Raw genomic sequence first — 13,279 nt, 5'->3', positions numbered from 1 at the left:
AGAGAATGCATGGGTATAGTAACCTGGCAAGAAAACATAAACTTGTGAGAACAGAGCGAACTTATATGAAATCTCAAGCACTGTTCTACAGGATGAGTGTGTAGACATAATTAAGATAATTTGGAGAATAATTTATGTCAATGCTGAGAACAGAAATTTTAAGAATCCATAAGGCTTTAAACTTAGATGACTAATAGAATGTGGTGCCTTCAAATTAAGAAAAAAAAAAGACTAATGGCAAGAGATTTAGAAAGATACAGTATGGGTAAAGAAAATGGCTATGTTATATTAGGAAGAGAAAACTGCTGATAGGGACTAATAAGTGTTCAAAATATTTAATAGTGTAATGGAGAAGAGGGTGCAGGTTAGTGGATATCTTTGTGTGTGTTTCTATAGGAGACTGGTTTAAGAAGAATGATAAAGATTAAAGAGGATGGATCAAAAAGTTTAAGAAACATATCTGTTCTAGCCCAACAATGAATTAGGAAGCCTTGGCAAGTAGTGAGCACTCATGGTGTTCAAGTTCAAAGTTAATAGTCCCTGAAGGTGTGGGGAGAATTCTTGCTTAGGGTGGGAAGCCTGTATCATTCTTTTTTTATTTTTTAACAACTTTATTGGAGTATAGTTGCTTTACAATGGTGTGTTAGTTTCTGCTGTATAACAAAGTGAATCAGCTATATGTATACATATATCACCATATCCCTTCCCTCTTGTGTCTCCCTCCCACCCTCCCTATCCCACCCCTCTAGTTGGTCACAAAGTACCCAGCTGATCTTCTTGGGTTATGCAGCTGCTTCCCACTAGCTATCTATTTTACATTTAGTAGTGCATATATGTCTACGCTACTCTCTCACTTTGTCCCAGCTTACCCTTCCCCCTCCCTGTGTCAAGTCCATTCTCTATGTCTGCATCTTTATTCCTGTCTTGCCCCTAGGTTCTTCAGAACTATTTTTTTTTTTTTTAGATTCCATATATATATGTGTTAGTATATGGTATTTGTTTTTCTCTTTCTGACTGACTTCACTCTGTATGACAGACTCTAGGTCCATCCACCTCACTACAAATAGCTCAATTTCGTTTTTTTTATGGCTGAGTAATATTCCATTGTATATATGTGCCACATTTTCTTTATTCATTCATCTGTTGATGGACACTTAGGTTGGAAAGCTTGTATCATTCTTAATTCCTCCCAGTACATCTTTCCAGTCACTCAACACCCACATCCAATCTATGACTAGGTCCTGTTAATTCTATATATTTGTATATTAAATTAATACTTATTATGTGCTGCATTCAAAGTAAGGTACTTGGATGATATTGGTGAAAAGCACAGAGATGTTTCCCGTTCTTGTGGGACTTATGCCCTAGTGGTCCCTGTTAGATGTTATAGCCCTGTAAGCCTTCATTGTCTTCACCTGGGCAAAATTTTGTTTAGTTGCCCCTCATAAAATTAGTTTTCAGATTGACTTAATAATTATGACAGCTTGTGTACTAATTTGCTTTATCCAACTCTTTGAAAGCAGGATTGTATGTTATTGACTCCTGAACATCCAAGGCTTAACTAGGTTTTCCCATATGGTAGGCTCTCCTTTCTAATTCTGCCAATGTTTACTAAAATTAGAACACATAAATCAATGCTAAAAGTTTAATGTGATGTGTGTGGGTTTATGTGGAGTTCTACTTAAATTTAACTTATTTGTATTAGCTAAATAATTTATCTTGCTTTAATGAGGACTTATCTTGCCAGTTTTGTCAAGGTCCATTGGGGCTCTGTTACCAACTGGGATGCACGTTCTATACCTATAATCTGTTTGTTATCCTAAATAGCACATCCTTAATATTATATAATTACTTTCATTACCCCAACACTGGTCTGGCCAGATTATATCATTCTTCACTTTAGTAGAGTCAAACAGATTACATGTGGTTGGACAAAAAATGGGGTCACATTTTGAGTATTAGTTTTTCAGAGCATGTGAAGCACCTACTTTTTGTGGCTTGTAAAAAATAATATTGAGCCAAATTTGATCTCAGAAATTTAAATGATACTAACAGCAAAGCACATAAACTTTAGATAAATTTGAGTTTCACTGCATTACCAATTCTACTCTCATAACCATTTCAGCAAAAATTGGTAAAAATGTCTAGAAATAGACTATACAAAAAATGAAAGCAAATTCATTTTTGTCATGTGGTGAACTTATAATCCAAAGTTCCTGTCTATAATTTCCTGTGCTGTTAGTTCATTGATCTCAACAGGATTATTGTCAGTGAAATGATAACAGTGTAAAAAATAGAATTTCCCACCGAGACAAAGATATCTCATTGAATAACTGAAAGGTGGTATCTACCCTGAAGTTTATTGTAAATATACATGCCCGTTGGGTTTTTTTCCTCCCTTTCTCTGTAAGCCCTGTTTTACCCGGGTCATATATCTGAAGCCCTGAAGCATTCAGTATTACGAGCACAGGTTCAAGCGCATTAGAAACTCAGAACCTACCATAATGTGTGCACACAACAGAGATTTAATAAATAGGTATACACACATCCCATTCTATATTTATAAAGACACATTGTTTGCCCCTTTTGTGTCCTGGTTGAATGACTTCAATCCTTTATAAACTGGTTTACCCAAGAAGAATCTGTGTTTGCTCTTTAAAATTATTCTGTCCTTAGCATTTATATTTATGTTTATTTAAAAAAGACTTGTTTTTTGTAAAGCAGTTTTAGGTTTACAGTAAAAATTAAGAGGAAGGTGCAGAGATTTCCCACTTACCCCTACCCCCCGCCCAACAGAGCCTCCCCATTACCAACATCCCCCGCCAGATAGTAGATTTGTTACAACTGATGAGCCTACATGGACACGTCATCATCACCCAAAGTCCATAGTTTACCTGACGGCTCACTCTTGGTGTTGTACAGTCTATGGGTTGGACAAATGTATAATGATATATAGTCACCATTATGGTATCAATATTTTAAAGCGTATTTTCATTGTCCTAAAAATCTTCTGTGCTCTACGTATTCATCTTTCCCTACTTCAGCCCTTGGCAGCCACCAGTCTTTTTCCTGTCTCCATAGTTTTGCCTTTTCCAGAATGTCATAGAGTTGGAACCATGCAGGATGTAGCCTTTTCAGATTGGCTTCTTTCACTTAACAGTATGTAGTTAGATTTCCTCCATGTCTTTTCATGGCTTGATGGCTCATTTCTTTTTAACACTGAATAATAATCCATTGTCTGGATAGACCACAATTTATTTATCCATTACCTACTGAAGGACATCTTGGTTGCTTCTAACTTCAGGAAATTATGAATAAAATTGCTATAAATATTTGTGTGCAGATTTTTGTGTAGACATAAGTGCTCAAATCCCTTGGGTCAAACAGTTTTAGGGCTGCCCCCTTCCTTTCTGAAGTCAGTTTTGACTTGTTCTCATTTATTTAAGGTACACCAAGTACTTCCAAAGCATTCCATTTTTCCTTGTTAGTCAAGTTTCTTCATGTTTCCTGCCAGCAGAGAACTCTAATACGACAGGCCCTATAGCTGGGCCAGAACCAACCAGCATGATTTACAGAGAGTTCTGTAAAACAACTAATTCCAGTTGTGCAATTCCAAGCTCAGAGCTTTGCTTGGACAACACTGCATCAGCCTGGGAGTGAGAAAAATTCAGTTCTTATCTGCTCTTGTGGTAGCAACTCTGTGCACTGTTTTTGCATCTGGTGCAATTCTCCTGTTGTATGATTGTTCATCAGTGACTTACAACTGGCCTTGGTAACTTGCTCCCTGACACATATCGATACTACATGCCTATGTGAAGAACTAATGGCCTCAGACTTGATATATATTTTACATCATATATGGATTTGAAGGGAGAAAGTTGCTCTTCCTTAAGATGCAATGTGTTATTTGCTTACTCAGACGTTGTCAGTATGCATAACTGTGTGATTTCGGGTGGTGATTTTGGGGTCTAGAAGCTTGAACCTCTGTTCTAGTAAATACTAATTATTCTACCTGCTGTCCCTGCCGACTCTGCTGACTTCTGTATCCTTTAAATGATAAGCCCTGCTTGTTTTCTCCAAGTGCTTTCCATACCTGAGTTTTAGTCGGTCTGAATCAATTGGTAATGTATCAGTCCTGTGGTTGAGAGTTCATATACTTGATGCTTGTATATTGCTCTAATTCATCTTTTCATCATTTTATATTAATAATATTTCCTACTTTTGAACATAGTAGGTCTGCTTATTGGAAAGAAATAATCCAAATATTTAAATGTGAAAAAGATGCTCTTCCCATGTTTGTTGTCATTGTTGATTTGTTTGTTTATTTTTGTTTTTCAGTAAAGTTGGTTTCCTAGAAGACTGGATTCTAAATATAGCTTTTTCCATGGCCTTGTGACCTTTAATATTCAAGCTCAGATAGTTATTGTTTAAATAGATACCAAAAAAATCAGTTGTGTTAACTTGCTGGGTTGTTGTGGAAATTGAATGATACACAGAAGCAGATTTAGACTAGCATAGTTCAAATCTTTTCATTGTATGGATATAAAATTGCGGCCCAGATAGTGTGATTAAATTACCAGGATTGTGTAACTAATTAAAAGCCTTGTAAAGGATATAACATATTTTCTAAATGTAATGAGCAAAACAAGCAAACAAACAAAAAAACTCCCTAAAAACTGGAATGTGATATAAAAAGGGAGAAAATATTCTTCTCCTTATTTCCAGGAATTGGTTGTTCCCAATATGATATATAGGATGATTGAAGGCTAAAAGTAAGCTATGATTCATTTGAGGTGCCCAAACCGTGAATTTACTCTGACAGAACTATACAAACTGGAAGAAAACCTTTCAGAGCACTGTTTATATCTGCCATCACTCATTTTTTTCTTCTCTATAAAATAATAGCATCTTTTGAAGTCAAAATAGTGATAAAGGAAAGGGATTTCTGGGTAAACTGGGGAGTTTTTACATTTGTTTTTATCTTCATTTCCTCCTGGGAGGGAAAATATGAAATAGATAAATTGTCTAATGTGTTTGACCTTATTAAGAGGTGTTTTGCATTTATATTGAAGAGTTTGAAGAGAATTAGAGATCGATGCTTAGAAAAGTAAGGACATTTGTTCATATTTTAGTTCTTCCCTTCAGCAGATATTGATCAAGCTTCTGCCCAGGGCCCTGTTCTCAATGCTGGAGATGCAGCATTGAAACAAAGGTGGGGGTGAGGGCAAGGATGTGGCTGGTGTTATGAGGAACAGCAAGGAAGCCAGAGGCTGGGAAAGAAGGACCAAAGGGGAAGTGTGTAGGGATGAGGTGGAAAGGAGGTCAGGAGGGTAATAGATGGGCAGGTGGGACTCAGCATTCAGTCATTGAAGGGCTTGGCTTTTATGCTGATGGAGAAAGCAAGCATTTTTCATGGCTTTGAGCAGACTTATAGGCCAACAAGATCACACTGGTGCTGTTCTGAGAATGGAATCTAGGGGACAAAGGCACATGCAGTGTGACAGGTAAGGAGGATTATTTGTGAAGTGTAGGCAGGACTGTGTGTGTCTTGGGTACAGGTGGGAGCACGGAGTGTGGTGAGATGAGGCTGGCTCTGGGCACATCCTGATGGCACACCTGGTAGGTCTTGCACTTGGCTTGGATATTGGATAAAGAATGAGTTAAAGGAGAATTCAAGGGTTTTGGCCTGAGCAACAGGAAGGATGGAGTTCCCGTTTATGAATATGGAAAATTTTGTTCAAGGAGGCATTTTGGGCCCTGAGCTGGGGCCATGGATGTGGTGTAAAATCAGGAGTTTTGTTTTGGGCATGGTCATGCTAAGTGTTTATTGGACATATGTCCAAGTAGAGATATAGGCAGTCCAATATACAGGTTAGGGGTCCAGGAGAGGTGTCCAGGCTAAATGCAACATGGTGTCGTTGGCAGGTACATAACACTTAAATCCACACATCCTGTTGCTTTAGGAGGGGGTAAGTGTAGGCAGACGATAGGCCCAGGGACTGAGCTCCACATTGCCCAGATATTTAGCAGGTGGAGAGACAAGAAGTAACCAGTAAAGGAAATGAAAGCAGCAGCCAGTGAGGTCCAGGAAAAATGAGGCTTGTGTGGTGTTTGAAACCAAATGAAGTGGTTTCCATAAGGGCAAGTGACCAACTGCCAAGTGTAGTTGTAAAAGGAAGATAAGAAATGTCTACAGGATTTCATCACCTTGGGGGGAAGGCTCATCTGAGTAGGCTCAAGAGCAAGTGGGAAGACAGTAAGTATATATATATATACTCCTCCTTTTGAGGAGATTTTCTGAAGAGAGGAGCAGAGAAGTGGAATGATGGCAGTGAAGTGAGATCAGGAGGGGTTTGTATACTTGTTTATTTATTTTTCACGTGCTTATATACTGATGGGAATGATCTAGTAAGAAGAAAAGGAGGAAAAAGGATGACTTTTTAAAAAAGTTTCTGCTCCTAATGAGTTCCGTAATTAGTTTTCTACAAGTTAATTTTAACTTTAGAGGACTGTGAAGTTTTGACAAAGTTACGTGTCCACAGACAGTGGGGTGACCCTGAGGTAGGTGTCTGCAAACTGCTCCAGCTTGATATTAAAGGTTCATGCAATCATTTCACACCATATCTCAAATCTGAGAATAATTTTTCTGAACAGCAATATTTTGAGGATGATTTAGTGCACGCTTTTAAGAGTTGGCCTTCTAACAGCACAGAGAGTCCAATGGTCAGGAGAAGAAGAACCAACTGGGGTGGACTTGATGCTGGTCTGGGCGAATTTATTAACTTCTCTTGCAAAGGAAGACAGGCCATCAGCAGGGCAGTGGAAGTAGGAAAAATAGTAGTTACTCAACGATGACAAACAAGTATGTAGCACAATATTTGGCTCAGTTGTAAGCAACGCCTATAGTGGTAAAATATAAGCAATGCATGTTGATTTAAAGAAAAATAGATATTTAACAATATCGAAAGAATGACAAAAAGAAGGATGCTAGCAAGTGGGGCTTTGCAGGAGTGAAATTCTAATATTTCATAATAGGAAGTCGAGGCTAATATCTATAATTGATGAGCCAAGTAATAGTAGTATGAAAATATGATTTAGAAATAGGGAAACGCCAGAAAAAACTGAATTGGGATTGGCACGGGGGAGGGGCTGATTTTCATAATGAGGCTTATCATAGGATGTGGATTTTTAAAATTTGACATTAAAATAGGAAAATGGAGGAACAGGGCTGTAGAGAATGATGGATAAAGCTCTACATGTGGGATTTCTTTCATGTAACACTCTTGCCCCATTTTATTAGCCTACAGAGGTATTGTATTAAAAAATTGTCAATATACCCACATTCTCAGTAAAGGATGCTAAGTATTATTCCTTAAATTGCAGATAATTAGTTACATTAAAAATTTATCATTAAACATCTACCAAATTATTTAAATTACGTCAACTATTATTAGAGAGGGCTTTCTGGAATAGAAGGACCAAGTATATTCTGTGTTTTGTTTTTGTTTTATAATCACGTCTGGTGCACTGATGGCTTCTGCTTGCTTACATTTTATTTAAGATTCTTTTCCAAAAATATTCATAAGCGAAATCAATGTGAGCTTTTTTCAGTACAATTTTTGTGAACTTTTCAGATCAATGTTTCACCTGATTTATGAAAACGATTTGGGAATTTTCTTTCTTTTTCCATGATCTGGCATAGATCCACATTCAGGAAGCTAAGTACTTCCATAAATACAATGTAACTGTGGTTTTAAGGGGACTGGGACTCAAATCATTGGGCTGATCAATGTCGGCTCCCTTTTCCTTTGTCCTCAGGCTTAAAAGCAAAAGATCCCAAAGCCGCAGTGTCCCACTTATAGGATCCCACATGGCTGCAGGTTAGAGATGAGTCTTAGTACTTGAGCAAACTCCCCCTCCCGGGGGGCTGGTGGCCCTCAACTCTCTGTAGATGACAACAGGCAACATGAGGATGTCAAATCCTCTTGTAGGAACTGCCTCCAGTGATGGGATTTGGGATTTGCTCTTTCGGTTGGTGGTCACATTACCAGGCTCTTTACTCATATGAATAATTAACTTTCATGAAATTGCTTCTATTAAAATATAAAAATATTTGCCTCTCCCCCAAACATTAAAATTTAAAACAATTTCTGTTCTTTCCTAAACTTCATTCATCATTTAGGTCAGGGCATGTTTGGGATGGATTGGGAGGTGAAAGGAGGAAGGAAAATAACAGGTTTAACAATAAACCACAACTGCAACATTGGATGAATTATATTATCTGTGGCTACACTTTTATGGGGGTTGACACAATTTTACAAAACACATTCTTTTTTAAAAAAATAATTTATTTATTTTTGGCTGCATTGGGTCTTTGTTGCTGCACGCAGGCTTTCTCTAGTTGCAGCGAGCAAGGGCTACTCTTGTTGTGGTGTTCAGGCTTCTCATTGTGGTGGCTTCTCTTGTTGCGGAGCACGGGCTCTAGGCACGTGAACTTCAGTAGTTGTGGCATGTGGGCTCAGTAGTTGTGGCTCTCGGGCTCTAGAGTGCAGGACTAGTAGTTGTGGCGCAAAGGCTTAGTTGCTCCGCGGCATGTGGGATCTCCCCGGACCAGGGCTCGAACCTGTGTCCCCTGCATTGGCAGGTGGATTCTTAACCACTGTGCCACCAGGGAAGCCCCAAAACACGTTATTAATGTCTAGGTTTATTGGACATTCCCTGATACCTACAGGGTCACTATGGGGCAAGTGAAATCTTAAATTTATTTACTTACAAACAATCGTTTTTCTACATATTTTAAATTGCAGTTTTCTTAACATTAGAAATTTCTTTACTGAGTCTCTATCTGCAGTCACTGGCAAATAAAATGTGTGTGTATGTTTTTAAATAATGAAGATGAAGTGGACTTTCACTTTTCTGCTTATTTACATTTTCACAATGAAGGTTAAACAGTGTAACAAATTATATGCAAACGTTTGCCAGAGACAGTTACCTTAGGTCATTTAGAATTAGGATGCGTTTGAAATCTCCAGAAAACATATTCTCTATGACTTAAGGCTAGTTGTTTTAAACCACAGGCTTAGGAAATTCTAAAGAAGACATGAATAAGAATTTAAAATTTAGCTTATCAGATATGTTAAGAATTTGTTTGTTCATCTAATAGAAACCTTGAATTGTAAGGGTCAATCCTTGTATTGCTTTCCACATGAAATGGTGTTAAAACCACTTGATACCACGGCTTTCAAAACGCCTTAACCAGGCATTTGGCATTAAAGTGGAACTGTCCATAAACTCAAAACTACTGAAGAAAAGGAAACTGTCTACTTCTGTCCACTTGAGTATAAACCTGGCTGAAGTCACAGTATCTGGGAAACACAAATGCAGAGTGAGAAAGGCCACACTTCACATCAGCACCCTGATGGGAGTAAGGGAAGCAGCTCTCACTGGACAGCTGGAGCGCCTGTTGCTAAAGAGAATACAAAGAAATTATTTTCTAACATTACGGAGGCACATATTTTTTCTTCTTTAAATTTCAACACTTCTTGTGCACCGAAGAGAGAACTAGTTAGTGTGCTACCTGGCTTACGACAGTTAAATGTTGAGAAGATAAGGTTTCTAGACAACTGAGCCTCATGTCTGAGAGAAAGAGTAGATGTGGAAATTATGTGACTGAGCAAAGACGAAAGAAAGGAAAAATACTGTATAATTTAGAGTCTATTAAAGGCTGTTAAATGCCCCGTAACCCATAACTTCTTCATCTTTCCTTACAGTAATGAAACATTTTTAAAAGCTAAGTCTCAGAATAAGAACTCTAATGTCATTTAATATGTATATATATACACATATATATTCAATTCATTAAATATTGTAAGACAGAAAAGATTAGCAAGTTAAAAATTTGCAAAAATTACCCAAAATATTTTTTGGTAATTCTCAGTTGATCAATTAATCGCATTACCCTAACACTGAAGGACTGAGGTGCGGCACTCTGATTCAGACCATCAGCCCAGGTCTCCTTCCTAACCAGACATCAGGGCACGTCACGTGATACATGACCGAGGTAGTTTTAGGACCCTTCCCAGAGAGAAGCATCAGTCCCTCCCTGGAAATGCCACAGTAATCTGTCTCTGATTTTCTTATGCCTGAGATTGCGACCTACACATTTCGGTTGTTTTGACTTAAGGCTGTTAAACAGTTATTAGACTCAAACTTATTTGTAAACATCATCTCATTTCTTCTCTGCCATAGCTTCTGTGACAGAGGACTTCTATGCATGTTCTGAGTACCCATTCTGTGTCAGTTGTGCTATTAAGTGTTTTTTTTTAAATTGTTTTCTTTGTTTTTAAAGCATTGATTGCCTGCTCTAACCTAAGTCTAAATTACCTTGCGAGACGAAGAAGCTGAAGCTTGGAAGTCGCGTGTGTATAAGGCACACGGTTATTATAGCATCGCATTGAGGACTGGGTGTGTCTTACTTTCAAGCCCAGGTCTGACCATCCACCAGGGCCTCAGTGAGCTCAGCAGACAGAGTAGCTAATACTGTTCCCCATGAGTGACTATGGGCCATCCAGGCACCTTCCTGTCCTCTTTCTCCCCAGAGCTGCCTCCTTTGTTTTAAATAACAGCACCGTGGCATTTCTTTCTCTCCTTACTCATTTTCTCTCTCATCTCTCTTCTCTGCATTTCTTCAGTTTCCCCTAAGGCTGGAAAGATCCAGAGAATAGAAAGAGGATGATTAACTCCGGGCTGCTGTCTCCACGATCAGAGCTGACAAGTCCCATGATTGTTTTGTTGGCAATCGGGCCCCTTTTCTGATGGATATTTCTCTCCACCACTAGACCATAGCTCTATGAGGTCCATAGCTCTGCTTTGTTCTAATATTTTATCTATTGATCCTTGAAACTCTGCCAAGACCATGGGCTCGCTTATGTAGTAAATGAATACACAGATTACCCCCAAATGAAACTTGCATGTAGAGTTGTGCCTATTTTCCAAAACTTTTCTATTTTATTTTTTCTAATTGTTCGAGTTTGCTTTTCCAAAACTATTTTAAATCATGAAGATGATTGCCGGCATCCCTGCCTTGTTTCTCATTTCACTGGAGGTCCTTCCAAAGATATACAATGAAACATAATACTGAATATTAGTTTGACGTACGTTTTAATGAAATATCACTGATTTATTTTTCCTTTCTTAGGAATGGATGGTAAATATTATCAAAGACATTTTGGCAACTCTGAAGTGGTATTACACGTTTTTTCCTCTACATATTAGTATTGCAACTAAATAATATAATTTCAAATATTAAATTAATAATTTATTCCTGGGAGGAACAGTATCTGGGGGGTATATTATTCTTTTAATATACTTCTGAGGTATGTTTTGTTTCAATACTCTCATGTTCAATTTGTCTGTTTTGTCTCTAGGTTTCTTTCATTTTAGGCTGCTTCCCACCCTCAGTTTAGGAACCAGTTAATTTGGTTTCACAAGACAAATTATTTCACGGCATTTCTTTTTCTCTGTGTTATGGATGAGTTTCTAAAAACTAGGGAATTTTCCTTTTCTAAAAAGTTTGAAAAAAGGTGCTCACTAAACTCTCCATGATGGGTACATGAGAAGGACAACTTCTCGATTTCTCTCACCACGATAGACATCGATTTAGACGTCTCAGTACAATTCTAGCAATCGCCCTTTCCTAGGAGGACCTAGGAAATCAACCACCCCGTAAGAGTTTCAAACGCATTGCACAGATTTGCACGTGCATCTGGGTGTGATACCTTGTAGTTGTTAGTTTGCTCTGGTTCTATGTTTATTTCTTTTGGTCTTGGCTAATTTATAACTTCCACTTCTCAACCTCTTTCATTGGCAGGAAAGTTCCCCTCTCTTCCTTTGCAGGACTGGGCAGGCTCCTGTAAGAGACGATGCAAGACATTGGGCTTCCCTGGTAGCACAGTGGTTAAGAATACGCCTGCCAATGCAGGCGACACGGGTTTGAGCCCTGATCTGGGAGGATCCCATATGCTGCGGAGCAACTAAGCCTGTGCGCCACAACTACTGAGCCTGTGCTCTAGAGCCCACGAGCCACAACTACCGAGCCTGTGTGCCACAACTACTGAAGCCCGTGTGTCTAGAGCCCATGCTCCGCGACAAGAGAAGCCACCGCAATGAGAAGCCCATGCACTGCAATGAAGAGTAGCCCCCACTCGCTGCAACTAGAGAAAGCCTGCGTGCAGCAACAGAGACCCAACACAGCCAAAAATAAATAAAAATAAAGTAAATAAATTTATTTAAAAAAGAGAGAATACAAGACAAAGTTCACACCTACACCCCCTTTGCCCAACACACACTCATGAGCGCACGTGCGCGTGCGCACACACACACACGTGAAATCCAAACCTGTCCCATCCAGCCCATTGATATAATTTGAGGAAACACAGGCATGCCTTGGACACATAGCAGTCCCATATTTAGGTTCTTCCAAGCATGGTTCTTTTTTTTTCTTTTTTTTGGATGAAATAGATATTTATTAAACACCCAGGATGTGATAGGGATTTTTAAAAATACTATTATATCAAGTCTTCAAAGTAACCTACCAGATGGACGATTCCCATTTTTAAGTAAGGAAAAAACTGACTTAAAGAGTAGTGAAGAAATGTCACTTGCAAAAGAAATGGTGAAGGTCTTAATTAAACCCAGATTTTCTGATGTCCAATACAGATGTTATCCTATCACATTATACTGTGACCCTCTTATGTGTTGATTTACTCCTTTTTTCCCTTGTACATGTTCTATTCTTTTTTTTTTAACATCTTTATTACAGTATAACTGCTTTACAATGGTGTGTTAGTTTCTGCTTTATAACAAAGTGAATCAGTTATACATACACATATGTCCCCATATCTCTTCCCTCTTGCATTTCCCTCCCTCCCACCCTCCCTATCCCACCCCTCTAGGTGGTCACAAAGCACCGAGCTGATCTCCATGTGCTATGAAGCTGCTTCCCACCAGGTATCCATTTTACGTTTGGTAGTGTATATATGTCCATGCCACTCTATCACTTTGTACCAGCTTACCCTTCCCCCTCCCCGTATCCTCAAGTCCATTCTCTAGTAGGTCTGCATCTTTATTCCCGTCTTGCCCCTAGGTTCTTCTGACCACATTTTTTTCTTCTTTTAGATTCCATATATACGTGTTAGCATACGGTATTTGTTTTTCTCTTTCTGACTTACTTCACTCTGTATGACAGTCTCTAGGTCCATCCACCTTACTACAAATAACT

At 38.6% G+C, this 13,279-nt stretch overlaps 1 long non-coding RNA gene across 1 annotated transcript in view; it reads left to right on the top strand.

Moving 5' to 3' along the window:
- Positions 1 to 12,836, top strand: part of LOC141278085 (uncharacterized) — a 35,207-nt gene extending 22,371 nt beyond the window's left edge. The window contains exon 2 of the long non-coding RNA XR_012330344.1: positions 11,870 to 12,836. This is a non-coding gene — a long non-coding RNA (uncharacterized lncRNA). The remainder of the gene's footprint in view (positions 1 to 11,869) is intronic.
- The last annotated feature ends 443 nt before the right edge of the window (positions 12,837 to 13,279 follow it).

Source organism: Tursiops truncatus, chromosome 2, assembly GCF_011762595.2.
Source record: "Tursiops truncatus isolate mTurTru1 chromosome 2, mTurTru1.mat.Y, whole genome shotgun sequence".
NCBI classification, from domain to species: Eukaryota; Metazoa; Chordata; class Mammalia; order Artiodactyla; family Delphinidae; genus Tursiops; species Tursiops truncatus.
Note: the sequence above shows the minus strand (reverse complement) of the source record. Positions and strands in the feature narration are given on the sequence as shown.